The sequence below is a fragment of the Scyliorhinus torazame genome, chromosome 3 (assembly GCF_047496885.1).
Source record: "Scyliorhinus torazame isolate Kashiwa2021f chromosome 3, sScyTor2.1, whole genome shotgun sequence".
NCBI lineage: Eukaryota > Metazoa > Chordata > Chondrichthyes > Carcharhiniformes > Scyliorhinidae > Scyliorhinus > Scyliorhinus torazame.
The window spans coordinates 293,606,453-293,633,262 of NC_092709.1; the positions used below are offsets into that span (position 1 = coordinate 293,606,453).

The following is a 26,810-nucleotide window of genomic DNA, read 5'->3' on the forward strand; positions in this document are numbered from 1 at the left end:
GTACTGCGCTGTATTTTTCTATGTTCTATGTTCTCAAATCCTGGAGCCATTGCCAACATCAAGTACCTTGAGGTCAGGTATAGCCCTGCTGTCAAGGTAACTCAGCGTGACATTATTTTCAATTCCCACATCAGCCCATCTATACCAAATAAGAGTTGCAATTAGTGCTGAATCAATGGTGATGAATGTTCAAACTTATTAAGAATTGAGTTGAAACTGCTCAGAGTCATTGCACAATGGAATTGAAATGGGGCAGGCAGCAGCTATGCTGAGAGGAAGTGAGAGTAAACATTCTGGTGCACGGTTAGCAGCCTGAAACATGACCTGAATGTGTTTGTTCTCTCCACAGATACTCCTTGACCTGCTGAGTATTTCCAATTTGCTTTTTCAGACTTCCAATATCTAGAGTATTTTACTCTTCAATACAGAAAGGGTTCTGTGGGTGAACACACAGATGGTCATTCTCCTAGTCCAAGTCCGACCAAAACCCAGTGAAAGATCATTGTTTTGATACTGTTGTTAAGAAATTTGCTGAATTAGCACAGAGTGGTACTTATCCCGAGCCTGAACCCCCAAGTGGGCGCCTGCTTTCCAAATCTATCAGTCTAGAAATGCACACTAGTGCTTTGTGTTATCAATGGCCTCTTTATTAACCTACAGGATTTGTGCTCCTGTAACTCTACTGGTGATCCCTCTGTTCTTCTTACCATTTAAAGACTAATTTCCAAGCAGTATGTGGCTTCCTTATGTTATGGGCCAGGGTTTAGAGAACCCCAAAGTGTATCATGGAGTTCACCTGACCCACAACCTTTAATAGATTGTGGTATGGGGAGCACACGGCCCACTCTACAGGTGTGGTACAGCAGAAATAGAAAAGTATTTTTTTTAAACAAAACAATGTTTATTCTATGAACTCAAGTTAACCTTTTTAAAATATACAGTGAACAACTTAGCAGCCATTAATTCAAATACAACCCCCAAATAATACAACACTAAGTAATCCGTAAGCTGTCCTTTTAACATCCAGAAGACTTAAGAAACACCTTTTAACAGAAGCACATTAGGGTTACATTCACTACTGAAAACATTTCTAATTCTGAATTCACCAAATGATCAAGTGATAGTCTTTTGATGGCAGAGAGAACAGCAGTACACCTGCTTGGTCTGGCTTCAGCTCCAACACTGAAAACGAAACTAAAACAGACCCTTCAGCCTGCTCAAAAATGAAAGTAAAAAGCTGACAGACAGCCCAGTTCCACCCACTCTCTGACATCACTGCAGTAGTAAACACCCATTTCATAAAGGTACTCTCACTACAGATATTTATCTACAAACCCATTTATAAACACCCATTTCTTAAAGGTACTCTCACATGACACCTCCCCCCAAGAAAAAAAAACCATCAACTTCAAGATGGTTTCATTTTTCACCTTTTCACGATCGTTTTGAGAAATGCACACAATAAATATACTTTTTTGATTCAAAAAACAACACACACAAACAGGTATAATAATCCAGTCGATTTTTTTTTGTTCTTCTTCCTCCAACTGAAATCCACCTCGATTGACAGTCTCTTTGAAGAAGAAGGTCTCTGCATGATCCAACTATTTCTCTATGCCTCGGCATTTCTCTTTAAAGTCAGATACTTTTGTTCAATCTGATAACAGAGTCCCTTGTAATTTTCCAACAGGGGAGCATTGGTTATCACAGCTTTCAGGCAGTCAAATGCCTGTTGAAACTCTGCTGTCCACTGAAAATTTTGACTTTTCTTCAGCATGTCCGTCAGTGGAGCAATCACGCTACAAAACGTTTGCAAAAATGTTCGAACAAATCCACTCATGACAAGAAATCGCATTATTTCCCTTCTTGAGGGTATCGGAAACTCCTCAATAACTGTTGGTTTCACATCCCATGTGACCATTCGAGCCTGTCCAATTGTATGGCCAAGGAAAGTGACTTGGGCTTTTCCAAATTCACTTTTGGCTAGGTTTACCACCAAACCCGCCTCCTGAAGTCGATCGAATAACTCCATCAGATGTTTCAAATGTTCTGTCCATGTCTGGCTGAAAATTACCAGATCGTCGATGTATACCGCACAATTGGGTAATCCTGAAATGACTTTGTTAGTTAACCGTTGAAATGTGGCTGGTGCGTTTTTCATGCCAAGTGGCATAACTTTTAATTGATATATACCATCTGGAGTCACAAAAGCTGAAATCTCCTTCGCTCTTTCGGATAAAGGTACCTGCCAGTAACCTTTAAGTAAATCCGGTTTGGAAATAAAAGCTGATTGTCCCACTTTCTCAATGCAATCCTCCAAACGTGGGATAGGATAAGAGTCCATCCTTGTAACTGCATTAACCTTTCTATAGTCCACACACAACCGTTGGGTACCGTCTGGTTTTGGTACCATCACTATGGGTGAGCTCCATTGGCTGCGACCCACTTCAACTATGCCATTTTTAAGCATACTCTCAATCTCTTTGTTAACCTGTGCCAATTTTAAAGGGTTAAGTCTGTATGGATGTTGTTTGATTGGAACAGCATTTCCTACATGTACATCATGTATAGCCATTTTAATACTTCTATAGGCCTCCGAAAAGTTCCAGAGATGTAGAGGAAAGGATTGCAAAGATGATTCTGGATAGGAGCGAAAGCAACAGGGTAGTTGTTATGGGGGACTTTAACTTTCCAAATATTGACTGGAAACGCTATAGTTCGAGTACTTTAGATGGCTCCGTTTTTGTCCAATGTGTGCAGGAGGGTTTCCTGACACAGTATGTAGATAGGCCAATGAGAGGCGAGGCCATATTGGATTTGGTACTGGGTAATGAACCAGGACAGGTGTTAGATTTGGAGGTAGGTGAGCACTTTGGTGATAGTGACCACAATTCGATTACATTTACTTTAGTGATGGAAAGGGATAGGTATATACCGCAGGGCAAGAGTTATATCTGGGGGAAAGGCAATTATGATGCGATGAGGCAAGACGTAGGATGCATCGGGTGGAGAGGAAAACTGCAGGGGATGGGCACAATGGAAATGTGGAGCTTGTTCAAGGAACAGCTACTGCGTGTCCTTGATAAGTATGTACCTGTCAGGCAGGGAGGAAGTGGTCGAGCAAGGCAACCATGGTTTACTAAAGCAGTTAAAACACTTGTTAAGAGGAAGTAGGAGGCTTATGTAAAGATGAGACATGAAGGTTCAGTTAGGGCGATCGAGAGTTACAAGTTAGCTAGGAAGGACCTAAAGAGAGAGCTAAGAAGAACCAGGAAGGGACATGAGAAGTCTTTGGCAGGTAGGATCAAGGATAACCCTAAAGCTTTCTATAGATATGTCAGGAATAAAAGAATGACTAGGGTAAGGGTAGGGCCAGTCAAGGACAGTAGTGGGAAGTTGTGCTTGGAGTCCAAGGAGATAGGCGAGGTGCTAAATGAATATTGTTCGTCAGTATTCACACAGGAAAAAGACAATGTTGTCAAGGAGAATACTGAGATTCAGGCTGCTAGACTAGAAGGGCTTGAGGTTCATAAGGAGGAGGTATTAGCAATTCTGGAAAGTGTGAAAATAGATAAGGCCCCTGGGCTGGATGGGATTTATCCTAGGATTCACTGGGAAGCTAGGGAGGAGATTGCTGAACCTTTGGCTTTGATCTTTAAGTCAACATTGTCTACAGGAATAGTGACAGAAGACTGGAGGATAGCAAATGTTATCCCCTTGCTCAAGAAGGGGAGTAGAGACAACCCCGGTAACAATAGACCAGTGAGCCTTACTTCTGTTGTGGGTAAAATCTTGGAAAGGTTTATAAGAGATAGGATGTATAATCATCTGGAAAGGAATAATTTGATTAGAGATAGTCAACACGGTTTTGTGAAGGGTAGGTCGTGCCTCACAAACCTTATTGAGTTCTTTGAGAAGGTGACCAAACAGGTAGATGAAGGTAAAGCAGTTGATGTGGTGTATATGGATTTCAGTAAAGCGTTTGCTAAGGTTCCCCACGGTAGGCTACTGCAGAAAATACGGAGGCATGGGATTCAGGGTGATTTAGCAGTTTGGATCACAAATTGGCAAGCTGGAAAAAGACAAAGGGTGGTGGTTGATGGGAAATGTTCAGACTGGAGTCCAGTTATTAGTGGTGTACCACAAGGATCTGTTTTGGGGCCACTGCTGTTTGTAATTTTTATAAATGACCTGGAGGAGGACGTAGAAGGATGGGTGAGTAAATTTGCAGATGACACTAAAGTCGGTGGAGTTGTGGACAGTGTGGAAGGATGTTACAATTTACAGAGGGACATAGATAAGCTGCAGCGCTGGGCTGAGAGGTGGCAAATGGAGTTTAATGCAGAAAAGTGCGAGGTGATTCATTTTGGAAGGAATAACAGGAAGACAGAGTACTGGGCTAATGGTAAGATTCTTGGCAGTGTGGATGAGCAGAGAGATCTCGGTGTCCATGTACATAGATCCCTTAAAGTTGCCACCCAGGTTGAGAAGGTTGTTAAGAAGGCGTACGGTGTGTTAGCTTTTATTGGTAGAGGGATTGAGTTTCGGAGCCATGAGGTCATGTTGCAGCTGTACAAAACTCTGGTGCAGCCACATTTGGAGTATTGCGTGCAATTCTGGTTGGCACATTATAGGAAGGATGTGGAAGCATTGGAAAGGGTGCAGAGGAGATTTACCAGAATGTTGCCTGGTATGGAGGGAAGATCTTATGAGGAAAGGCTGAGGGACTTGAGGCTGTTTTCGTTAGATAGAAGAAGGTTAAGAGGTGACTTAATTGAGGCATACAAGATGATCAGAGGATTGGATAGGGTGGACAGTGAGAGAATTTTTCCTCGGATGGTGATGTCTAGCATGAGGGGACATAGCTTTAAATTGAGGGGAGATAGATATAAGACAGATGTCAGAGGTAGGTTCTTTACTCAGAGAGTAGTAAGGGCGTGGAATGCCCTGCCTGCAACAGTAGTGGACTCGCCTACACTAAGGGCATTCAAATGGTCATTGGATAGACATATGGACGATAAGGGTATAGTGTAGATGGGCTTTAGAGTGGTTTCACGTCGAGGGCCGAAGGGCCTGTACTGCGCTGTAATGTTCTATGTTCTATGTTCATGTATAGCCATTTTAGTACTTCCCAATTTATCTCCACAAACTTGCCCATGTGATATCAATAACTCTTTCAGGTAAGTCCGTTTTTACTCTGGAAGGTAACTCAACAATTTATCCCAATTTTTAAGAACATCCTCATTTTCCAATTTAATTCGAGCTATGTCAAATTCACAATCATCTGGATTCGGTTCGTCACTTTGAGTTAGAATCATTAAAACCTCCTCCTTTATATCTCCTTCCCTTTCAAAGTACCTTTTAAGCATATTCACATGACACTCGGTGAGTTTTCCTTCTATCTGGCGTTCTTACCACATAATTCACCTCACTTAATTTCCTTTCAATCTGATAAGGTCCACAAAACCTAGCTTTTAAAGGTTCCCTGCTACTGGTAACAACACTAAAACTTTATCTCCAAAGGCAAAACTACGAAGTTTGGATTTCTTGTCCGCTACCCGTTTCATCACATTTTGTGCAACTTTTAAATGCTATCTAGCCAATTCACCTGCTCTATTTAAACATTTCCGAAAATTTGACACGTAATCCAATAATATAATTTCCGATTTCTCACTCACCAATTTTTCCTTAATCATTTTAAGTAGTCCTCTTACCTCATGACCAAAACTTAGTTCAAAAGGACTGAATTTGGTTGACTCATTAGGTGCATCCCTAATTGCAAACAGTACGAATGGAATTCCTTTATCCCAATCCTCTGGATAATCTTGACAATAAGCCCTCAACATTGTCTTTAATGTCTGACGCCACCTTTCTAATGCTCCCTGCGATTCTGGATCATACGCAGTTGATATAAATTGTTTTATTCCTAAATTATCCATAACTTCTTTGAACAATCTGGAGGTAAAATTTGATCCTTGATCCGATTGTATTTCTGTGGGTAGTCCATATCGAGTAAAGAATTGAAGTAATTCCTCCACTATCTGTGTAGCTATAATATTACATACTGGAATGGCCTCTGGAAACGTAGCAGACACATCCATTATAGTCAGAAGATATTGATACCCACTTTTCATTTTAGGAAGCGGTCCTACGCAATCAATTAGGACCCATGTAAAAGGTTCCTCAAATGCTGGAATGGGTATTAAGGGCACTGGTTTTATCACTGCTTGAGGTTTCCCTATCACTTGATATGTGTGACATGATTGACAAAATTTAACTACATCTTTATGTAGTCCAGGCCAATAAAAATGTTTCTGGATTTTAGCTTGAGTTTTCCTTATTCCAAATGACCTCCCACTGGTACCTCATGTGCAACTTGCAACACCTCCTTTCTATACCCTACCGGCAATACTACTTGATGAACTTCTGCCCACTTTTCATCCTTCTGCATATGTAAAGGTCTCCATTTTCTCATCAAGACATCACTTTTACGGTAATAACACTCAGATTCCTCTTCCTGTCTCTGCTTCCTGATACATCCGTTTTATTTCGACATCTTTTTGTTGTAACTCCGCCAATTTTCCTGAACTAAAAATAACCGCCTCATCCTCCACCTGTTCTTGTTCTTTTTCAACCATCTGATCAAAAATCATTTCTGATAATTGCACTTCAACTTCATCTTCACTCTCTGATTTCTCCTCTTGTTTTAACCTGTGACTTTGCGACCTTGTCACTACACAATCCTGAAAAATCCCAGGATATTTGTCCTTCAACACTTCAGTTGTCTGATTTTCCACTGGCTTATCCACCACAGTACTTTGTGCTTTCCTTTACCACTTTAACAAACCCTACTGACTTGGACTTTCCTTTACCACTTGAACAAACCCTATGTCTTATCATGTTTTACCACATCAGCCTTCCCAGTGCTTTTCTTCAACCACCAACACTGTGACTTTACATGGCCTAGTTTATTACAGTGAAAACATTTGAAATTTTTAATTTCTTTTCCACCCTCCTGGATTTCTCTTTTAATCTGAGGTACACTCTCCTTATTATCTCCCATCAGATCACCTTTATCTTTACCGCTTGAGTATTTCTCATGTCCCCAGTTTCTTTCCCTCACAGGCTGAAACTGATGTCGGAAACCAAGCTTTGATTTATGAACTAATTCATAATCATCTGCCATTCCTGCTGCGAACCTCGCAATTTTAGCCCTCTACTCATCCACATAGTTCGCACTACATCAGGAATTGAATTTTTAAACTCCTCCAAAAGTATACTTTCTCTGAGAGCTTCATACGTTTAGTCTATTTTCAAAGCCCTGTCCACCTATCAAAATTACTCTGTTTGAGCCTTTCAAACTCCATGTATGTTTGACCAAATTCATTCCTTAAATTTCTAAACCTTTGTCTGTAGGCTTCAGGCATTAGTTCATATGCACCTAAGATGGATTTTTTCACCTCCTCATATGACTCAGATACCTCCTCTGATAGTGATGCATACCCTTCACGAGCCCTACCTACCAGCCTTGTTTGAATCAGTAACACCCGCATCTCCTGTGGCCATTTCAGTTGTTTAGCTACCTTCTCACATGAAATGAAAAAGGCTTCTACCTCCTTCTCATCAAACCTTGGCAATGCTTGGACATATTTAAATAGATCCCCACCAAGCCTTCGACTATGATGCTCTTTATCACTATCCTCATCACTATCATCCAACTGTACGTTTCCCTTTACGCCTGCCAATTTTAACTGACTGTCATTTCTTAAAGGTACTCTCACTACATATATTTATATACATACCCATTTATAAACACCCATTTCTTAAAGGTACTCTCACATGACACTTAATCTTCCCACTAAACACATCACTTCACATTGATCTATGTGAAAGTTCATTTGCCAATCACAGACCGATTTTCAGCAAACTTATTAATGTCTTCCTGATTTTGTCACAACCCTCCTCTGTATTAGTGACTCCCCTTAGTCTTGAAATTATATTTTAGCTATCTTTGTTCAAATTTGTGTAAATGGTGAACAATAGATCTAATCCTTGTGGAACGCCACTTTACATTTTACCAGTCTGAGTAGGTCCCTCCAACCACTGATCTGTTTTCTGCTTTGGAGTCAATTTGCTATTCATTCTGTTACTTGTCTCTTGACTCAGCGAGCTGAATTTTCCTTGTTCATTAATGATGAGTTAGGAGGAGGGAGGGCTGGAAAAATGATGGGGGAAGGTATAGAGAGGAGAGCCTGACATCTTCTCACTGCCACTCCACATTGACAGCAGTTTCAGCAATGGCCACAGCCATTGTGCTGCTGAGCTGCTGAGCTGATACCCCACCGATTGGCCCAGTCAGTGTTGGGGCTGGACTGCCATTCTTAATTGGCCATCGCTGGGAATATATCACCCCGAGTCCCATCATCCACAGATGTGAGTTGATCTTCTGCTTTTGGCATCAGGGCCGGTCTTATGGGTAAGTTCCAAAATTCAGCCCAACATGTTCCGACCTTAGTCATGAGTATTATGTGGCTCCTTATCAAAGGTCCTTTGTAAATCTAAACTACATTAGGTTAACTGCATTACCATTATTTACTATTACCACTTATTAATCATCACTTTTTGTTTTTCTTCAATGAATTCAATAAAATTAATAAAAACCTGGAATTACCAAACTCTTTAATCTCATGGCCCTACATATCCCTTATCACTTACATCAAGCCAGAGGTCTAAGCGTTGTTCACTGAAGAGTGCAAAGGGATGCCAGGAACAGCACTAGGCATACATAAAAATGAAATGTCAACCTGGTGAACCTTCAATACAGGACCACTTGTGTGCCAAACAACAGAAGGAAAAAGTGATAGACAGAGACAAGCAATCCAACAACCAATGGATCAGATCGAAACTCTGCAGTCCTGTTACGTCCAGTTGCAAACAGTGGTGGACATTGAAACAACAAACCAGAGGAGGAGGTTCCACAGCTATCCCCATCCTCAATGATGGGAAAGCCCAGAAAAGCAGTGCAAAAAAACAAGATCCATTTGCAAATATCTTCAGCCAGATGTGCTGAATGGATGACACATCTCAGCTTCCTCGGAGGTCCTCAGCATCACAGATGCTAGTTTCCAGCCCATTTGATTCACATCACTTGATATCAAGGACCAGCTGAAGGCACTGAATACTGCAGAGTGGGCCCTGACTTAATTTCAGCCACAGTACTGAAGGTTTGTGCTCCAGACCTTGCTGTGCCATTAGCCAAGCTATGATGTGGAGATGCCGGCGTTGGACTGGGGTTAGCACAGTAAGAAGTCTTACAACGCCAAGTTAAAGTCCAACAGGTTTGTTTCGAATCACTAGCTTTCGAAACACTGCTCCTTCATCAGGTGAATTCACCTGAGGAAGGAGCTGCACTCCGAAAGCTAGTGATTCAAAACAAAGCTGTTGAAGTTTAACCTGGTGTTGTAAGACTTCTTACTGTGCTAACCCCAGTCCAACGCCGGCATCTCTACATCATTACTAACATTCAGTTTGACGGTCATTCAGCTCCTGACCTCATTATAGCCTTGGTTCAAACATGGGCAAAAGAGCTGAACCTCAGAGGTGAGGAGAGAACGACTGCCCTTGATATCAAGGCAGCATTTGATTGAGTGTAACATCAAGGAGCCTTTGCAAAACCGAAGTCAATAGGAATCAGGAGAAAACGCTTTGCTGGTTGGAGTCATAACTAACACAAAGGAATATAGTTATGGTTGTTGGAGGTCGACTATTGGGACATTGCTGTAGAATTTCCTCAGGGTAGTGTCCTAAGCCCAACCGTCTTCAGCTGCTTCAATGATCTTCCGCCCATCATAAGGCCGGACATGGGGATGTTCACTCATAATTGCTCCATGTTCAGCACCATTTGTGACTCCTCAGGTACCGTAGCAGTCCATGCCATATGAAAGAAGACCTGGACTACATTTAGGCTTGGGCTGATAAGCGACAAGTAATATATGTGCCACATGTCATAATATGCACCCATGCACATCATGAGGTAAAAGCAGGCAGTGACAGACACCCAGGTGAGCCAATCAACATACAGAACAGAACACGACCAATCACCAGACAGAACACCAGAGGGGGGCTTCCAACTATAAAACACATGAGGCATCAGCACTCTGCCTCTTTCCACTGGTGACAACTGTAGTGACAGTCAGGGTGTACAAATCATTCAACACCTTCCACATGTGGATCAGAGCTAGCCTGGTCTAGATAGTTAATGTTAGTTTACTTCGAGTAGTAGAGAGTCAACCCACAGGCAGCTGTGTGCTTCGTTACTGAAGTTCAATAAATCTTATTGAACCAACGCCTATGTTTGGTGTATGCTTGATCATTTCACGGCATCGTGTTGCAGTCCGTGTTACCCCAGGGTGAATAACACGACACCACATATATGGGAGGCAATGACCATCTCCAACAAGAGAGAATCCAACAATCGGCCCTTGATATTAAATGGCAATAATATTGTTGAATCCCGCACTATCAACATCATGGGGTTATGATTGACCAGAAACTGAATTGGACTTGCCATATAAATACTGTGGCTATCAAAGGAGGTCAGAGGCTGGGAATTCTGCAAAGAGTAACTCATCTTCTGACTTTCCAAAGCCTGTCCACCATCTACAAGGCAGAAGTCTTGTGACAGAAGTGTGGCACAGTGGTTAACACTGCTGCCTCACAGCGCCAGGTACCTGGGTTCAATTCCAACCTCGGGTGACTGACTGTGAGAAGTTTGCATATTCTCGCCGTGTTTGTGTGGGTTTCCTCCAGGTGCTCCGGTTTCCACCCACAGTCCAAAGGTGTGCAGGTTAGGGGGATTGACCATGATAAATTGTCCCTTAGCGTCCAAAGGTTAGGCGGGGTTCTGGGGTTACAGGGATAGGTGGGGTTACAGGGATAGGTCGGGTTATGGGATAACAGGCATAGGACAGGGCAGTGGGCCTGGGTAGGGTGCTCTTTCAGAGGATCGGTGTAGACTCGATGGGCCAAATGGCCTCCTTCTACACTGTAGGGATTCTATTAGTATAAGTCAGGAGTGTAATGGAATACTCTCCACTTGCTTACAGCTCCAATTGAACACGCAAGAAACTGGACACCATCCAGGGCAACGCTTCACTGATACCCCATCCACTAGCTTTAACATTCACTCCCTCTACCGACACCCAGTGGCAGCAGTGTGTACCATCTACAAGATGCACGGCAGCAACTCACAAGGCTCCTTCGACAGCACCTTCCAAACATGCAACCTTTACCATCCAGAATGACAAGGGCAGCACAGGAACACCACTACCCGCACGTTCCTCTCCAAGCCACTCATCATCCTGACCTGGAACTATCTTGCTGTTCCATTCACTGTCACTGGAATAAAATCCTGGAGCTCTCTCCTTAAAAGCACTGTGGGTGCACCTACATGACTTGGACAGGAGCTTTTCAAGAAAGCCCAGCTCACCATCACGTTCTCTAGGGCAATTAGAGATAGGTAACAAATGCTGATCTAGCCAGTGAAGCCCATATCCTGGGGGAGAATAAAAGAAAAACACTGCTGAATGTTAACAAACCGGAATACAACTAATAGCAAGCAATACTGAGAACATTAAGGATAATTTCAATACGTAAGAGGAATAGTTAATGTGTGAGCATCACTTGGCTGTTTCACATAAGTGGGCTCTGGCAATTCATCAGAAGTGACTCCATTTTCAAAAGCTGAGGTTGCCCTGGCCCTTTAAGCCATTACAGCTATTAATCTCCTGCAATCAAGCTGTATGCGCACCCTCAGCATCTTTCCATGAGGGATGAATCAATTGAGGATGTAACAGCATCTCACACTACTGATGGCATTTTTTATTACTGATTTGTTTTAATTGTTTTTTTGCTTTGCAAGTACAGCTGTTGCTATGGTGCAAAGCTGACATGCTTCTAATATAGCAGGATGACAAAAAGTTTTGAGAGAGGACTTGAACACAGCCAAGAACATTCCAATGAGGCAAATATATTACTTGTCAATACATCCAGAACTTTTGATTACTGGAATGAAGGCTCTGCTTTATATTGAGCTGTGCGTACACCAGTTCCTCTATATTTCAATAATCATCAACAAGTCTACTATTTAAATCCAAGCAGAGTCAATGGGCAGAAGTTTCCGATTTTTTTTGAATTGTCATCTCAGGTGGGAAATGCATAGAGAGGCCTGCCAGCCATGTTACTGGGTATTCCTTTAAAAAAAATCTTTTTATAAATTTAGAGTACCAATTCATTTTTTCCAATTAAGGGGCAATTTAGGTGACCAATTCACCTACCCTGCACATCTTTGGGTTGTGGGGACGAAACCCACGCAAACACGGGGAGAATGAGCAAACTCTGGGACAGTGACCGAGCCAGGATCGAACCTAGGACCTCGGCACTGTGAAGCAGCAATGCTAACCTCTGTGTCACCGTGCTGCCCGTTGCTGGGTATTCCTGCTATATTTTAAAACTCAGGAGATCACGCAGGACACCACAACACGTAACTCCCACCCCCTACAGAACCCCACAGAACCCTGGCACCACCCCCACCCCCGTTGAATAACCCCCCCCCCCAAGCAGCAGTGCATGGGCAGTGCTAGGAGAGAACACCAAAGGCAACATCGCAGGCATTGCCAGGGACAGCGCCTGGGCATGACCCTCGCCTCAGGAGCTGTACTCGCCTGTGTGACTCCAGCAGGTTCTGCTTCCAGGTGCACATCGTGGAAGACCTGCCATGATTCACGTCGGTGTGAATGGGCATTTGAACGTGGGGAGACTATCAGGCGCGACGTCAGGCCCCCTCTGTCAGTCCCGGCCCCCAAAGATGTGGAAAATCTCCCCCAATCACATCACTGTTAAGATCAATGATTTTTATCATATTCCTCATAAGAATCATGTATGTTCACTTAATCAAGCCCTTACTATGTACTTTTTCAGGATCCACATTATGGAAAAAACATGCGATCAAGAACATGTTGTACCTGTCTAAAGCTCCCCCTAGTGGTTGCTTCCTGGGTAAAGGAAGCTGCATGCTTTTTTTTGCATAATCTGTTCCTAAAAATTATAATGTTTCTTAATCATATTCGCTTGCACATTGGTGTTTATTCAAGAAGTTAAATCGTTCTGACTGAGGGGGCTAGAAATTAATTCTATTTCTCAGGCTGGTCCCTGCTGACTTGCTTGTATAGCACAGGGTCAAGCAACACCTCGAACTGTCCGGCCATGACTTCATTGCGGTTCGTGTGTGCAAATTAGCTGATGCGTTTCCGACAGTGATTACACGACAAAACTATTTCAGCAGCTATGAAGTACTTTGCGGTCTCCTGAAGTCAGGAAAGATGCCACACGTAAACCTTTTTCATATTTCTTCGCTACCTCTTGATAACCAATAGTGTGCAAGTACCATGAGAAACCGTGGGCGGGATCCTTCAGTCCGCTGGCAGCACACCCAGGACTGCAGGTTTCCCGAGGGTGTGGGGTGGCCCCAAAGGGAACTTCATTGTCTGGCTGCAGAAACAGAGAATCCCACTGCCGGTGGCGGCATGTCGTTCCGGAGAACCCCGCCCCATGCTTTTCAAAGTCAAAACTGCCTGTCCGAAAAGAGTGATATAATTTCACTACAGAATCTCTACTACTCTCAAAACGTTTTACTGCTTGTTATGACCACTAGGTGGTCACATTTTGTTTTAAGATGGTCACATTTTGAACTATCTCTTTAACTGAAGATAAAATGAAGCCAGGAAGAGGGACCTGCTGCCAGTTTTGCCCGGTGGTAAACCTGTGTGGCCTGGGGACAAGGGGCCCAGGTCAAGTGCTATTGAAATGCACGTACCAGGTTTAATCCTGAAAAACAAATGATAGAACAGCAGGCTTTGCCATGGATAGGCTTACAGACATCAGGTAGTCTAATTAAAAAGCCCTGGACACTGAGCTAGAGAGTGAGACAGGAGAACAGCAGATATTAGGGAATAGCAGGGAAAAGGACTGTTCTCGGCTAGCTACCCTGCAGAATGCTGATGGGAAACTGTCCACTGGCTAAAGAGAAAGAACCTGCAGAGAGTTAAGGAAGATTTGCCCTGATGTGGCCAGGAGAAGGAACCACCGGAGTGGGCCATGATGCTAGATGTCAGTTCAGGGAATTCTCAGAGGATGGAAGAAAGCGATTCAAGGGCATTGGATGTTATAACTCAGGAATCATAACTCAGGAGCATGGGGAAAAGTGAGTCCTTTGGAAGCTGGAACTAACTTTGGACAAGTTCCTGTAAAAAGTATAATTTGGCGGAGGGTGCAGCATAAATGTGTAAATGTGATATGGGGTTAGCAGTCATGTTAATAAACTAACAAAGGAAGCCTTTTCTGTAGTTTAGTGCATTAGGTGTCTACTAATGAGGGGAAGAGATAGAGTGGAGAGGATAAAATTGTTTCCCTGGGTGGAGAATTCCGGAACCAGGGGCCATTGATTCAAGATAAGAGGCAGAAGGTGTAGAGGGGACATGAGGGAGAACTTTTTTTACGCAGAGAGTAGTGGGAGTCTGGAATTCGCTGCCCGAGTTAGGGGTGGAGGCAGAGACCCTAAACTCTTTGAAAAAGCACCTGGATCTGCCCCTTCAGTGCTCGAAGTTACAGGGCTGTGGACTGGGTGCAGGAAGGTGGGGTTATAAAGGGCACCTGGATGTCTTCAGACTGACATGGGCAAGATGGGCCGAACGGCCTCCTTCTGTGCTGGTTCACGTTAATTTCAGTCTATTATCGTAAAAGCCTTAAATTTAAAACCTTTTGTTTGATTCCTCTAAGTCAGTTACTTGGAATTTAAATCTCTTTGTCAAGGTTATCAGTCTCCATGTGGATCATAACAAGCTCATCTCTTTTGACTAAAATTGGCCTCCGAGCAAAGATTTCCACAATTTGCTGATGGTTGGAATTTGGTCAAGAGGGGGGAAAACGTCTGGAGCTACAGAAGCAAAGTATTCTCAGCACATAGAATTATAATGATTCGAATTCTTGTGTTTCGTCTCGCCGAGGTACTTGCACTTGAATAAATAACTTTTGAGTCGATTTAACAGAAACATTTCTCGGGCGCAATTGGCAGGGTGTTTCCCCAATGGCCACGTTGGCGAGATTGTGGCCCATATTTAACAGCATTTAGAGCCGAAAATGTACCCCCATGTGCTAACCGTCATTACTGGCTGTCTCTCCGTCTGATTCGCCAGACTCACACCTCGGCAGTACCCCCCGCTAACAAGTGGGAGCTGCCTTTAAACATTTCCTCACAAATCACTCTCAGTCAGCACACAAGCATGTCAGCATGCAGACCTGCTCCTCGCTTTGGTGATGCCGACCTGGCCAGGCTTCTGGACACTGTAGATGTGAGACGGGACATCCTGTTCCCCCAATGGAGTCGGAGGTCCAGCAGTAGGACCACCAGTGTCGCCTTGGGGGGGGGGGGGGGAGAGGCAGCGTCCGTCAGTTCGGGCAGCGTGACCTGGAGGACTGTACAGTGCAGGAAGAAGACCAACAACCTCCACATGACCACAAGAGTAAGTTAACATCGGCCCACTGGCATCAGTTTCGCCTGCCATCCCCACCCCCAACAAGCACCTCGCACCTTCACCACAATCACTGCGCTTGTACCCCAGCACACACTGGCACCCACCAGCACAACCCCTCCATGTCCAGCTGTGGTTCCCACACAGGACACCTGTGATAGACACCCCAAGATACACCAAACGTATGGCTCACAATGTCCCCACTCTGTCCCCCGCCAGGAGACGTTAGCCCATAAGAGTTGTGAAATGGCCCAAATGGGTGGCGGGTTCCAGATATCAGAATCCTCACCCCCTATTGGTAGCGGGCCCTGGAGATTGCAGGGTTGATCAAGTTGAGAGCAGTTACCAACAGTGAGATTGGCCTGCACCGCAAAGGTGAAGATCCATTGCCCCATACCCAGATGACCTGTCTCAAGTGAATTGTTAATGACAGACAAAACAATCCCTCCCTCTCGCTGACCCCATGTCTCTTCTCTACAGGATCTCCACCTGATGGAGACGAACCATCTGCGGGCGCACCCCGCCCGCCACCCAAGAGAACACCTCGGAGGAGAGCTCCAAGAAGACCACCATCGAGGTATCACAGCTATCATCCACCACCTCCCAACAATAGAGATGCACACTTCAGTGGGTGACATTAGTGGACAGGTGTCTGGGGTACAATCTGGTGAGCACCACACAGTTACTGGTGTACTTCAGGTGGAGGCAGGAATATCCAAGGGAGTCCGCAGTCAGGAAGTCTGCTGGATCCCCGGACTCAGCTGTGTCCCAGTCAGATGCCGGGCCTCTTGGTAAAATTATCCTGAAGTTGATACAGATGCTAGGGCATGGCTAAGAGATTCAGGAGGGGGTGTTAGTAACATTCCAGTGAGTGCATAGCCGATTGGAGGAGTCTCAAAGGCTAAGGGTGTAGGAAATGATGCCGGCAATGCATGGCACTGAGGTGGTGTCCAAAGCATGGCTCAGTCTGTGATGGCCATGGCTGAGGGCCTCGGCAAGGTAGCACAGTGGTTAACACTGTTGCTTCACGGTGCCAATGACCCAGGTTCGTTTACCGGCTTGGGTCACTGTCTGTGAGGAGTCTGCATGCTCTCCCTGTGTCTGCGTGGGTTTCCTCCGGGTGCTCTGGTTTTCTCCCACAAAGTCCCGAAAGACGTGCTTGTAGGTGAATTGGACATTCTGAATTCTCCCTCAGTGTACCCGAAAAGTTGCCGGAGTGTGGCGACTAGGGGATTTTCACAGTAACTTCATTGCAGTATTAATGTAAGCCTACCTGTGACACTAATAATGATTATTATTATATTATTATATACCTGTCGCTAAGGGACGTGTCCCAGATGCAGGTGGACATTGCTGAGGAACTACAAAGCATGTCCCAGTCACTGAGGGATGCGTCCCTGACGCAGGTGGACAATGGCGGGGCATTGCAAAGCATGGCCCAGTCACTGAGGAGCATCACTGATGGCGTCAACACCATGGTGCAAACAATGGGGAACCGCCAGGGCTGGCAAAACCAGATGACGGAGAGGCCTCTGTAGCTCACTCCAGCTGCTCCACCATCCCATGGAGACATCCAGGGCTCAACGGGCACTGTCTAGGAGTAGAAAGTGCTGGATTCCGATCCAGTGCCTGCCACTAGGGAGACGTGCCGGTCTCCACCTCCCGAATCCCTTCCCCCACCCCCACCGCCACCTCTCAAGGTCAGTGTGGCACAGCAATGCCTGTGACATCAGTAGGTCAGCCAGGGCTCTCCAGCTCCAGGCCCTCCAGAGGACGCCTGCCAAAGGCTTCAAAGGCCACAGGATCCCCCCCCCCCCCCCCGCCCCCACCAAAGGAACTGTGGCAACAGCTCCAGTGCCCTTGGACTGCAGAGAATGGAAATAGCAACTCACCTCCTCAGTCCCGCTCAGCAGCCATTGCACCAGCTTCGTGTTGTTAAAAAGGAGTACTAAACGACGCCTGCATGATCTCTCACTGAAGTTCCTGGGAAGCTGTTAGATTGGACTTTCATCTCACGAATGATATGGCGATTGGTGCTAATTGGCATCAATGATCTTCTCACCACGTTTGGGTGGGATCCAGAACCTGCCACTGATTAGATAGCGAACTGATTCGTGCCCAGCTCAGTTTTGGCCTCTCCGCTATTTAACCGGCATGCCCACATCCTTGCCGGGCACAGTGGTTAAATTGCACCCTTAGTCTTTGGCTTGTTCATTTTGAGTAGTGAATACAAAAACAGCAATCGAATGTAGATCTAGTTAACAGCCATTACATAAATAATTACCTTGCATCGAAAGATTTTATTTTAAATGTCTAATTAGAATGGAGGGACAGCTGCAACCTGTAGCTTGCAACTCCCCAGCCACGGGGAAGCTTCACAATGCTTTATGTGTCCGAAGGCCCATGTTTGCAGGAAGTACATCCAGCTGCTCAAACTTCCATTGAATGTTTCTAGCTTGTAGGGCAGCTGGCTTCACGGCAGGGCATTTGGGTGGCTGAAGGGTTGCTGCATATCCTGCTCCAGGAGATAGTCACCACACACCCACACAGTTCAGAACAGCAAATAGGTGTCCATCTTGATGGGTTAGAAGAGGCGGGGTGGTGCAGGAATCTTTCAGGAGTGTGGCACTCTCAATTCGACCTTGACCAGAATTTTCTGACCGTTGACACTGGCGGGAACCAGCCCTGCCAATGGTGCACCCCTGGCAGCGAGGGGTGGATTAAATAGGAAGCCCTTTTGACCAAAAGATCCTGCCTACGAAACAGGCTGCAGAAATTCCTGCCCCTTGAGTACCAAATATCAGCGAGGATGATAACACCTTGAAGGAGGCAATCGATAACATGGCACCCCGAGTACAGGTAACTGCAGTTATGTGCATGAATGCAGCACTAATTGGGGACTTGATAGCCAGACAGGCTATGGTCAATGTGAAACCTGTATGGTGTGTTACCTTCCTAGAGCCAGAGAAAGAGACAAGTTAGAATGGGTCCAAAATATTCTAGTTGAGGAAGCGGAAGAACCAAAAGTCATGGGTCAGATTGTCAGAATCAACAACATAGGCATGAAGAATGTTTAGGTCCTCAGTCAGAGTTTAAGGAGCTAAGGCGGAAGTTAAAAAGCAGGATCTCAAAGATAGTAAGTTCTCGATTACTCCCAATGCATGTGCTCATGGGATGCAGAGGTTGATAGCCAGACCAGGAGTTATGGTCCTTTGAGAATATGGTGGTGAGCCGCCTTCTTGAACCGCAGTAGTCCTGGTAGTGTAGGAAAACCCACAAAGCTGTTAGGAAGGGAGCTGCAGGACTTTGACCCACCAACAGTGAAGGAACGACAATATCGTTCCAAGTCAGGATGAGATGTTGTTTGGAAGGAAACTTGAAGGTGGTGGTGTTTCTATGCATTTGTTGACCTGTAAAAGCTGGTGAGGGCTAGGAGAAACAGTAGGAGTCACTCACAAACCTGACTTGGAAATATATCGCCGCTCCTTCACTGTCACCGGGGCTATATCCTGGAACTCTCTCCCTAACAGCATAGTGGGTGTACCTACACCTCAAGGACAGCAGTGTTTCAAGAAGACAGCTCACCACCACCTTGTGATGAGCAATAAATGCTGGCCTAACCAGCGAAGCCCGTATTCCGTAAATGAATAATAAAAATATGGTTAGAAATAAAACAGTATTAGGCAGGATCGTAGAAAATACAAAGAGCCGCCGTAACAGAACATCCCACTGGCGTGCTGAAACAAAAATGTGCCACGGCGGGGCGGAGAATCCAGCCCCTGGTCAGGGTAAATTGGAGTGAAGGGCGGCCAAACAGAGCAATAGACGGCCTTTATGAAGCAGTCCAGTCCAGATACATCCTACAACTGGGAGAGTGTGGGCAATCCATGCTAGGCTCCCTGGGTAATGAAGGAGTGGGAAGAATCAGAAAAGAGGTTATAGGACAGAGTGGGAAGAATCAGAAAAGAGGTTATAGGACAGAGTTAGGTTTGTGGTCGCCGAGGACCCGGGTTTGATCCCACCCTGGGTGACTGTCCATGTGGAGTTTGCAAATTCTCACAGTATCTGCGTGGGTTTCACCCGCACAACACAAAGATGTGCAGGGTAGGTGGACTGGCCATGCTAAATTGGCCTTTAATTGGAAAAATATATAATTGGGTACTAACATTTTTTTTTTAAGTAAATGGGGTAGTGATTGCATTAAGGGCAGGGAAGAAAATACATTTCTTAAGTTTGTTCAGAAGATTTTTCTCTGATTTTTATAATTCTCACTCCATGAGAAAGGAGACATTGATTCCTGGGGAATGGGTTGAGTCAATTGGGGAATGTCACAGCAGGAGAGCACTTGGGAAATATTGACCATGATATTGTAAGATTTAGATCGCTTAAGGAGAAGGGAAAGGAGTTCTTTGGAGTAAAATTATTTAATTGGAGGAGGGCTAATTTCAATGAATTAAGGAGAGATCTGGGGCTGGTTTCTCCGCCAGCGTTATGCTCCATTTTGCCGGCAGCCCAGGGGTTTCCCGATGACCTGGGGCTGCCCCACAATGGGAAACCCCATTGACAAGCCGCCGTAACAGAACATCCCACTGGCGTGCTGAAACAAAAATGTGCCACGGCGGGGCGGAGAATCCAGCCCCTGGTCAGGGTAAATTGGAGTGAAGGGCGGCCAAACAGAGCAATAGACGGCCTTTATGAAGCAGTCCAGTCCAGATACATCCTACAACTGGGAGAGTGTGGGCAATCCATGCTAGGCTCCCTGGGTAATGAAGGAGTGGGAAGAATCAGAAAAGAGGTTATAGGACAGATAACCACTTGATAAAGTAAGGAGGGATTATGCTGACTGGAAAAAGGAGAGGGTGTTGAATTTGTGGAGATATTGGCCACAATCTTCCAATCTGCCTTGGATACAGAGGTGGGCCCAAATGAGAATTAAAAATATTACACTTTTGTTCAGAAACGAGAAAAAGGATCACCTGGCTATCAGACGCCAATCAGTTTAATATCTGTCATGGGGAAGCTTCTGAAACACTCTTATGGATAAAATTAATAGTCACTTGGACAAACATAGGCTAATAAAGGAGAGTCAACATACATTGATACAAGGTAAATTGTTTGAATATGTTGATTTAAGTTTTTGATTGATTGAGGCAACAGAGAAGGTGAAAGAGGGCAATGTGCAGTATGGACTTTCCAAAGGTATTTGATATCTGCCACATATTAAGCTTATTAGCAAAGTTGAAGTACATGGGCTAGGAACATAGGAACTGGAGCAGGCCATTCAACCTCTCGAGTCCATTGAACCATTCAATGAGATCATAGCTTATCTGTGACCTAACTATATATATCTTGCCTTATCCCCATGTCCACTAATTCCGATTGTAGCCATCATGGGAATTATGGCCAACCCAGGACTCAGACAGATACAGAGCCTATGTGTATCTGAAACACAGGTAACCAGGCCTGAACAAAACCGCCGCTCGTTTGCATTTCAATGGCCCATTTTCCCAGGACAATAGAACTCCAATCAAGCAACCGGTACAGCCACTCCCTTTACTCAGAAAGACCAACTGCCAAGGTCAATGACCGCTAAAGACCCTCCCAGCTACCAAGGCACCCGCCCCTTTATTGGCCAAAATCGAAGACAGTGATCAGAGCCCTGTCGAACTATTGGGTCCAAGGTTAAGGACCGCCCCAACGAGCGCAAAATCCCAGAGTACAGCCACGTGTTCTGTCTCTTTTGGATCCGGCCTGTGCCAACCCAATTGCAGCAGGAACAGCCAGCCAAGCTCAAGACCAATGATCGCTACCTGACGGATGAGCCCAGCAGAGACAGAGCCACTTTCTTCGATCCAGCCAAGTGAAATCCAGATAAAGGCCTCATCCATTTGCACAGTGCCGGTCGCCCTGAAGTTAATTATAGGTTATTGTAGCTGATAGGTGTAGTTTACCTCATAGTAGATACTGTGTTTGCATGTCGACATAACCCTTGTGTATGTAAATAAACCATCTTTTGAACTAACTAACTGGTTGTGTGATCATTTGGTCGATATAAGGGAAGGCTTGTGGTTCATCAACATTATTAATAGAGCAATATTGGCGACCTCTGACGGGACTCGATTAGAAGTGACTTTGTCACTCCAAGAGAACCCACAAACTTTGAATCCAATTGCGAGAAAGAGAAAGAACCACAAGTGCAAGTCCCATATCGACCAAATAACCGAATTTCGGAAGTGTGTACTAACCCGCATGCGTATCTAACAGGAAGAGTAAGGTAAACTCGTTAGAATTGTGTACAACTATCGAGGGATTGTGAGCCGGAAAATAGCTTAGGCCATACCCGCTGTTCAAATCGCCGCCTTATTCCCCTGTCCCAAATTAAAAGTAGAGAAAGAGATAAGAGAAGTAATGGCCACTAAAGCATTGGAAAGATTGATGAATCCACAGGAACCCGAGGTCGCAGCGACCAACAGAGCAGAGCAATGCCCCAAATGGGAGGAAGAGTTAAGGAAATACTTAAAGGGGAAAGGATGGCCCCTTTGGTCGCATTTTTACACTAATGAAGAATCAGGTCCAGGAAAGATAGGACAAATTTGGTGGGAGAACCTAAGCGAGGTCCACAAGAAAAATGTAGGGAAAGTCAGAAAGCCAATGGCAATAGTGTCCTGTTTGGCACAGTTGCGAGGCACAGAGGAGGTTGTGAAGATGCTCCGTAGGCAGTGAATTGAGAAGGAAGAAAAGAACGAGGGAAACAGTAATGACAGTGAGAAGATAAATGAGCAACTGCGGGAACAGTTAGCAGCTAACAACAAGGAAATGGCCGATGTAAAACGCGCACATCAATCTTGTCTAGTTCACATTAGTAGCTTCCAGACCCAGTATGATAAAGCCTACCAAGATACGCAGCGCGCAGTCCTGGTAAGAGAGGAAACAGAACAACAGGTCGCCCACCTAAATGCGCAGATTTAAAAGCAGCTTTGAGAGCGCTCCACAACTCCACTAAGGAACAGAGGCAGAGTACCGTTGACCATGCTAAATGCCGACAGAAGATAGAAAAGTTACAGTCGCTACTCTCAGTACAGAATGGCTTCAGGCTGCAGGATTTAGATGAGGAAGATGCTCCCGATTGGCAAGAGTTAAACGAAAGCGCCGAAAGATACATAGAGGACACGAGAGATCAAAATCGAACTACCCACGCCCCAAAAAGAAAAGCACCCCCACCACTGACTGCACAGGCAGCACACACACCCACTCACAATTCGACCCCCATGAATCCGGTTACCACACAACGCAAGTCACCGAATCAGGATGAGCCTTATATCGTTTACACCACCCCACTGTCCATAACCCAGTTGAGAGAGGCTTGCACGAAAATTATTCCATTCCAGCCCACTGCAGACCCACTCAGCTTCTTTGAGGAGGTGCGCCAACAAAAGGTTATGTACGGCCTAGATGAGAGAGAGGAAGTAAAGCTAATAATTATGAGCCTTAGCCAGTCTGTAAGATCAGCTTTGCCTGAACCCCAAAATGTAGCAGGAGGAAGCCTACAGGAAATGAAAACAGCCATATTAGATGTCATCGGGTATAACAAAGAAGATCCAGTGAGCATTTAAATCACTGCAGGCAAAAGAAGGGAGAACACCCGACCGCATTTGCTGGTCACCTATGGATTCATTTCATGGCAGTCTACGGACAATTGAACTGCTCACATCTAAATGAGGAGGACACCACTAAATGGTCCCGCACCTTAGTCTCGCATGCCACAGATGCAGGTCAAAAGGCTTGTGTAAACTATGACCCCACAGACCACACACAATGAAGTTTGGGTATTGAAACGACTTTCTAGAGCATGGGAACAAACCCTACACCGACAGACAGATCAGGACGAGATAGAAGCAAACATGCACCCACTTAGGACTAGCCAGGACCCAGTATGGATAAACAAGGGTAGACAGTGCCCCAGAGCACCGGCACACGAGGTTGTTACAATTGTGGCCACATGGCACATTACGCCCGCGATTACCTACAAAACCCCCCGAACCAGCACTGATACCTACAACCAACCCCCCACCTTGGAACAATGTTAGGCCCATGCATAATGTTTGCATCTGTTCAGACGACTTAGCGTTTAACTCCATAGATTGACGGTGTTCGGACTCCCCAACTTGGTTCTGTGACACACGCTGGGACAAATCAGGCAGACTAGTAGTTACAGGCACAGTCCGAGGACATACAGTCGATTTTCTTTGGGACACAGAAGGTTCCCGCACCACTTTGAACTCCTCCGCCGTGTTTCAAAAGGACAAATGGCCCAGCACAGACACCATCACCCTGACTGGATTCATCGGCCACATACAGCAAGTATATAATCACAGCTCCCGTACCCATTCCGACAGGGAACATTAGCACCAAACACCCCGTTGTTTTAGTTGACTTACCCCAAACCGCAGAGCACATTTTAGGCATTGATTTTATGAGCTCCCATAACCTTTCGTTAAACAAATGTGTATGGCAAATGGCCAAAACAGCTAGGGACATCCTGCAAGTCAGGCAGGTAAAGGGAACCAGCAGTCAGGAACTCAGGAGCCTCAGCCCTTGACCCTGTCCAACAGGTATGAGGCACTTGCTCCCTCTGTGGATGGCGAACAGGGCTGCAGGAAGGATGAGTCAGCTGACCAAGGCACCATGGTTCAGCAGGCCATTCAAGGGGAGGGAGTAAATAGGCAAGTTGTAATTGTAGGGGATTCTATTATCAGGGGGATAGATAGTATCCTTTGTGAGCAGGATAAAGAGTCCCGCATGGTATGTTGCCTGCCCGGTGCTAGGGTGTGGGACATCTCTGGCTGGCTTGAAAGGATACTGGAGAGGGAGGAGGAGGATCCAGTTGTTGTGGTCCATGTCGGTACCAACAACATAGGCAAGTCTAGAAAAGAGGACCTGTTTAGAGATTATAAAGAGCGAGGATTCAAATTAAAAAACACGTCCTCAAGGTTCATAATCTCCGGATTACTGCCCGAGCCACGTGCAAATTGGCATAGGGAGGCAAGAATAAGGGAAGTTAACATGTGGCTGAAAGAGTGGTGTGGGAAAGAGGGGTTCCTTTTCATGGGACACTGGCATCAGTTTTGGGACGGGGGGACCTATACCGTTGGGATGGTCCCCACCTGAACCGAGCTGGGACCAGTGTTCTGGCGAAAAGAGTAAATAGGGTGGTCAATAGGACTTTAAACTAGAGATTGGGGGGGAAGGGAAAGTCAGGGATCTAAGAGGTGAAGTAATCAGTGGGAAGCAAAGCTGCTTAGGAATACAAAAAAGCACGAAAAGACAGAACTCAGGAGAGGTTACGATAGTCCCCATCCCACAAAATATGACACAGTGTATGGAACGGCTCAGTAAACCAAGGTCCACCACACTAAGAAAACAAAAAGGGACGGTCAATAGAGAATTAAAGGTGCTATATTTAAATGCGCGCAGTGTACGGAACAAGGTAGATGAGCTTGTGGCCCAGATTGTGACTAGCAGGTATGATGTGGTAGGCATCACAGAGACGTGGTTGCAGGGGGTTCAGGACTGGCATTTGAACATCCAGGGATTCACAACCTATCGAAAAGACAGAGAGGTGGGCAGAGGGGGCGGGGTTGCCTTGTTAATTAAGAATGAAATTAAATCAATAGCACTAAACGACATAGGTTCAGATGATGTGGAGTCTGTGTGGGTAGAGTTGAGGAACCACAAAGGCAAAAAAAACATAATGGGAGTTATGTACAGGCCTCCTAACAGTGGTCAGGACCAGGGGCACAAAATGCACCACGAAATAGAAAGTGCATGTCAGAAAGGCAAGGTCACAGTGATCATGGGGGTCCTCAATATGCAGGTGGACTGGGTTAATAATGCTGCCCGTGGACCCAAGGAAAGGGAATTTATTGAATGTTTAGAGGAGGGCTTTTTGGAACAGCTTGTGATGGAGCCCACGAGGGAACAGGCCATTCTGGACTTAGTGTTATGTAATGAGCCAGACTTGATTCAAGATCTTAAAGTAAGGGAACACTTAGGAGGCAGTGATCATAATATGGTAAATTTCAATCTCCAATTTGAAAGAAAGAAGGTAGAATCAGATGTAAAGGTGTTACAGTTAAATAAAGGTAACTACAGGGGCATGAGGGAGGAACTGACGAAAATCGACTGGGAGCAGAGCCGAGTGGGAAAGACAGTAGAACAGCAATGGCAGGAGTTTCTGGGAGTAATTGAGGACACAGTACAGAGGTTCATCCCAAAGAAAAGAAAGGTTATCAGAGGGGGGATTAGGCAGCCATGGCTGACAAAGGAAGTTAGGGAATGCATCAAAGCAAAAGAGAAAGCCTATAATGTGGCAAAGAGTAGTGAGAAGTCAGAAGATCGGGAAGGCTACAAAAACAAACAGAGGATAACAAAGAGAGAAATAAGGAAAGAGAGGATCAATTATGAAGGTAGGCTAGCCAGTAACATTAGGGATGATAGTAAAAGTTTCTTTAAATACATTAAAAACAAACGGGAGGCAAAAGTAGACATTGGGCCGCTCCAAAATGACGCTGGTAATCTAGTGATAGGAGACAAGGAAATAGCTGAGGAACTAAATAAGTACTTTGCGTCAGTCTTCACAGTAGAAGACATGAGTAATATCCCAACAATTCAGGAGAGTCAGGGGGCAGAGTTGAATATGGTAGCCATCACAAAGGAGAAAGTGCTAGAGAAACTAAGAGGTCTAAATATTGATAAATCTCCGGGCCCAGATGGGCTACACCCTAGAGTTCTAAAGGAGATAGCTGAAGAAATAGTGGAGGCGTTAGTTATGATCTTTCAAAAGTCACTGGAGTCAGGGAAAGTCCCAGAAGATTGGAAAATCGCTGTTGTAAACCCCCTGTTCAAGAAGGGAACAAGGAAAAAGATGGAAAATTATAGGCCAATTAGCCTAACCTCGGTTGTTGGCAAGATTCTAGAATCCATTGTTCAGGATGAGATTTCTAAATTCTTGGAAGTGCAGGGTCGGATTAGGACAAGTCAGCATGGATTTAGTAAGGGGAGGTCGTGCCTGACAAACCTGTTAGAGTTCTTTGAAGAGATAACAAATAGGTTAGACCAAGGAGAGCCAATGGATGTTATCTATCTTGACTTCCAAAAGGCCTTTGATAAGGTGCCTCACGGGAGACTGCTGAGTAAAATAAGGGCCCATGGTATTCGAGGAAA

The 26,810-nt window shown here is 45.1% G+C and overlaps 1 protein-coding gene across 1 annotated transcript in view; it reads right to left on the reverse strand.

Moving 5' to 3' along the window:
- Positions 1–26,810, reverse strand: part of dcc (DCC netrin 1 receptor) — a 1,735,814-nt gene that overhangs the window by 1,125,125 nt on the left and 583,879 nt on the right. The window lies entirely within an intron of this gene.